The sequence below is a fragment of the Miscanthus floridulus genome, chromosome 6 (assembly GCF_019320115.1).
Source record: "Miscanthus floridulus cultivar M001 chromosome 6, ASM1932011v1, whole genome shotgun sequence".
NCBI classification, from domain to species: Eukaryota; Viridiplantae; Streptophyta; class Magnoliopsida; order Poales; family Poaceae; genus Miscanthus; species Miscanthus floridulus.
This window is the reverse complement of record NC_089585.1, coordinates 65,961,939-65,966,675: the sequence shown is the minus strand read 5'-3', so window position 1 is coordinate 65,966,675 and position 4,737 is coordinate 65,961,939. Positions and strand designations below refer to the sequence as shown.

Sequence of the window (4,737 nt, the reverse complement as noted above, 5' to 3'; positions counted from 1 at the left end):
TGCATCCTTTTTTGTGGATGGCCTTGCTGAGTGGGAAAGAGGTGACTATGTGGATGTGGTGCCAATCAAAGTTGTTCAGCATCTTACGTTTGGCGATCAGCACTGCATGCAGCAACTTTTCGATCCGGAGGTAACGAGTCTTGGAGTCGAACTCGCTAACAAAGTAGACCGGCCGCTGAACTTTAAGCACGTGGCCAGGCTCCTCGCGCTGTACCACCCATGGCGGTACTTACCACCTGTATGGACGTCGCGATGTAAAGGAACAGTTATGTAGAAAAGTTTATCGGTTCCTTTCTTTTCAAATATTACACCACAAGTAAATCATTATACTATCAAGTTCTCTCGGGTTTTCTTTCTTTATCCTGCATCTTGTTTTCTTTCAATGTCTATAGTGGAGCCCGGATGGTCCATCTACTCTTATTAAAACAGTTTGCTTTGGCCGATGCTCAGGGTGTCCAGGTCAGTAAAAAAAATTTACAGCGTCCGATCGTCTTTCCACGGTCCAAATTTATCCCACCGTTTGTACATTACAACACTTCAGCTGGTAAAAAAAAGAACTCCCTCGTCCTCTCCACCGAAGCCTCAAGGGCCGCATCCTCACGCCGCTTTCTGCCCTCGCGCCCACCACGCTGCCCTCTGTCGTCACCTCCGCCGCCCGCCGAGGCCGCCACCGCGGAGCTCCGCATCCGCCTCTCTGCCCTCCAGAGCAGCTTGTAGGCCTGGGCGAACGGCCCCGGTGCCGCCGCCACGTCGACCTAGGGTTTCGACGCGGAACCGGACCTAGCCCTGGCTCAGCCGGCGTGCCGGCGCGGGTGGTCGCGCTCCGTGGCCGGCTCACCGTGCGGCGTGCTGCTGGGCCGGCGGCACCCCTGGTTTGCTACGCCCTTGCTCCGGCGCCTCCCAGCGCCGCCCCCATCGCCCCTCCGCCCCTGCTGAGCGTCTCTTTCTGGACATGGCCTAATCAACGACTACATAACCAGGTAGCCGCATCAATTCCTGATTTATCTGTCCATACTAAATTAGCTTCAACATCTTATTTCTTCTAATATTAAATTTGGGATAAAATAAATGTTGATAGTATTTTGCTCTTCAGAATTTTACCTTCCTGTATTCTATGGTTGTTGCCCCAGAAGGCAAGTTCAACTCGTGAGGTCTTACGGACCAACCATATTTGATTATTTTGTTTTTAAATTATTCTTGACACATGCATATTTGCCGTATTGGCTTCTTGTCTTTTTAGATCTATGATTCAGTGTGCTTTGAATTAACACATGCATATATCCCGTGCCAGTTTTTTTGTTTTTTTTGTATGATTTAGTGTGCTTTGCATGGAGAAATATTGATGTTGTCGCATCACCTAGAAAAACTCTTACCAATTTCTCTCTTTTTTGGTGTAGCGGAGTAATAACCCAAGAATAAGATACTAGGCCATTGATATTTGGCAAGTTCATCCTAAAGCAAATTTCTCGATCTGTTTAGGGAGTAAGTTCTGTCATGTTGTTCTCACATCGATTAAAACTCTTATCAGTTTCCTTCTACTTTTGGTGTAGTGGAGTAAAATTGAGTACCCAAGAATAAGATACTCAGTAATCATCAATATAAGTACTGTGCATCCACTCTTAGTTTAAAGAATTGCTGGCAACTAACTTTCATATGGACTCAGTTCTGTCAGGATTGTTCTACAACAGATATCCTATTTAGATCAATACGTTTTATGGTTCGAATTTTTATACCTATATTATCTGATTAGATGTACCTAATATCGGAGATCTTTCCTATAATTGTGGTGTCTTAATTAACATGTTCGCTAAGAAAATTGATTTTCCATGAGATTAAATTTGAAGCATTATATTAATTTGCTAATTTAGTCCAGAACACGCAAAAAAAATTAGGGAACATCAAAGGGAGGTGTCCCAATCTGTTATGGGAGTTGAGAATTCTCTTATGTTACCTGCTTGATCTAATGATGTTGTTTACTCCACACCATTGTATATTCTGGTACCTACATTCGCTAATTACTTCTGCCTGTTATTGGAGTTTTTTTGTTCAATTAAACTTCCTACTCATCCAGTTAACTGCTGAGCTAACAAACATGGTGTCGGATCTTGTTTACCCCAATCCACTGTCTATTTTGATTTCTACAATCGCTAATTAGTTTTTCTTGTTATTGGACATTAGTTAAACTTCCTGCTCATCTGGTTAACGGTTGAGCTGAGCTTAAAACCCATGGTGTCGTATAACGTTGGCTGGATTGAACCACTTTGTCTTCATCCCTCAGTAGAACCCATTTTGGGAGTAATACTAGGCTAATATTGGGTGTTTAGTTAGCTGCTAATTTAAATTAGTTGGCACTGTTGTCCTTACCTTCTTCTGCTCCTGGTTCTGCTGAAATGCATTAATCATTAGGTTGTACTCCAAATTGGCCCTGCTCTACATAAAATATGATGTTGGTTCTACTCCAAATTGATTAGGTTCTGCTCCAAATTTGTTCATAGCGGTGTCAAAGGGGTCTTCTTTAGGTTAAACCTCGCGGTTCTACTATTTGGTCACATGAAGTTTCACCTTAATTTGGCCAGGTGCCTCTCTTTTTTGGCATTGTTTTTCCTGATTCGTCTTTTTAGCTAACATGCCAGATTAGTTGGTTTTCTTAAGTTGTTTTCCACCTGTTCTACCTCTATCCTATGTTTGAGTAGACTTAGATATGCTCATTTGGGACATAGGTACGTACTACTATCTGATACAAGCATTTGCTATAGGGAATTCATTCCTACATAATATTTCATACTTTACACCCTTTGCAGATTTCGGTGCTCCCTCTATGTCCAGACTGCTGCTTTGTCCCTAGTGCCTGCTGCAAGTAGTGAAAATGTTTTTTGTTGTTATTTTATCCCAGATCGCTTTACTTTTTTTGCTTTTGCTTCTCCTAAATATTTAGTCCATCGGCAAGTTCAGTCCACATAGAAAAAAAATATGTTCTGAGCAAACTTTAGTTAGTCAAGCAAATATTGTAGATTGCTAAACATAATGTGTGTGTTTATATTACAAATTGCTCTAACATAATAGCTTCCTGTGACTGCTCTACCTGCAGCACATTTGGAATACATTGATATATCTGAACATTATGACTTCCTAACCTCAGTGTCCAAATAAGAACGATGTGTTTGAGTATCTTTCTTGCTGTCCATATATTTTTACTATATGTGCTTAGTCAGTGATTTCTTCTTTCTTCACATTTTGTACTGTGGCCATTGGAAACATATTGATTGGAACACCACATTCTACAGCTTGTGTTACTTCCTAGTGCTGCTATTTATTGAGTTCTTAAATCCTTTTTTGCTCTGCAGTACACTTTGGAGTGCCATTACAGCAACACTAGCTTTGCAGACCTATCCACACGCCACAGGTTAGTGCCTATTTGTAGATTCATATTTGTACATTTGTTGTACACTGATTGGAAAATTAGATTTCACTGCGCCTGTTACTTATTGATGGTACTATTTATTGACTTCTTAAATTCTTCTTTGCTCTACAGCAGGTTTTGTGCTTCCATCACAGCGAGTAAAGCTTTTCCAGGTCTTTCCATACGTCGCAGGTTGGTGTCTATTTTTGGATTCATGCTGTTTGCGTTGGATATGTATTGATTGGAAAATCAGATCTTATAGCGCCTGTTATTTCCCGCTGATGTATATTAACACTTGTACACTTGATTATGCAGTACCGAATGTTCATGCAGTTACAACCTCTCTATTTCGTTCTGTTCATAGACACATCTATATCTGCCCTTGATCAATTTTAGCTCTCTTCTTTAGTAACCTCTAAGTAATGTTAGATGACAATATGCAGTCATGATTATCACTCTTTTATGATATTTTTTTTCTCATTTCAAGTGAGGCATTGCCATATGTCAAACCATTCCAGCTACCTACCAGAATACCCAGGGAACTTATTCTGTTAGAGATCCAAACAATGCTACTGAGGGTATCTGTAAATACTTTTTTCTTTTGCAAACTGCATGGTCGATGTTTATTTTCTAGACTTCATTATTTGCAGGTATTTGTTTTTGGTCTTGACCTAGGTGTGACAGATGAACTTCTGAAGTAAACCTTCAGGTCCATACAAACGACTTCTCTATGTCAAAATATCTGTACGAAAGTGTTGTTGATGTGTCCAATATTCAAACAGGTATGAAGAGTATCCTCTTCTGTGTATTATGCAGATCAATTTATAGACCAGTCGATGCTCAGCAGTAATGCCATCTTCGGTATCCATTCTATGTTGAAACCTTTTTTGTGTCAATATTTTACTGCCAAAATTAGCACCCAAGTGGTTATAGTAATTCCACATTAACTGAGGAGTGTATTGTGTAAATTTAAACCATATGACAAGTCATTCGAAATTTATAGTGAATGCTTCTATAATTTTCTAAACCACATACTACTATATGGATTTTATCTTCTTAAAAAAACTATTTCTTTAGAGCATCACCTAAGGAGGCCAAAAAGGTGCTAAATGGAAGGCACCTGCGAAGCCAAAGCATGAGGCTCTCATGGGGTGGTAACCAGAGGCGGAGCCAGGATTCAAACTTAGGGGAGGGCCATGGTGTCCGCGAAGATTTAGGATCCAAATAACATGGGAGCCGAGGTGTCTACGGAGATTTTTTAGAGGCTCATAGCCAACAATCTTTAATTATTTGCCCTCTGTTCCAAATTATAGGACGTTCTGGCTTTTTTAGATTCA

The 4,737-nt window shown here is 40.6% G+C and overlaps 1 long non-coding RNA gene across 1 annotated transcript; it reads left to right on the top strand.

Annotated features, from left to right (window-relative positions):
- Positions 1-677: 677 nt before the first annotated feature.
- On the top strand, positions 678-3,403 carry LOC136458319 (uncharacterized). The gene is made up of 3 exons (XR_010759968.1): positions 678-980; positions 1,398-1,482; positions 3,345-3,403. It is a non-coding gene; the product is annotated as an uncharacterized lncRNA (long non-coding RNA).
- The last annotated feature ends 1,334 nt before the right edge of the window (positions 3,404-4,737 follow it).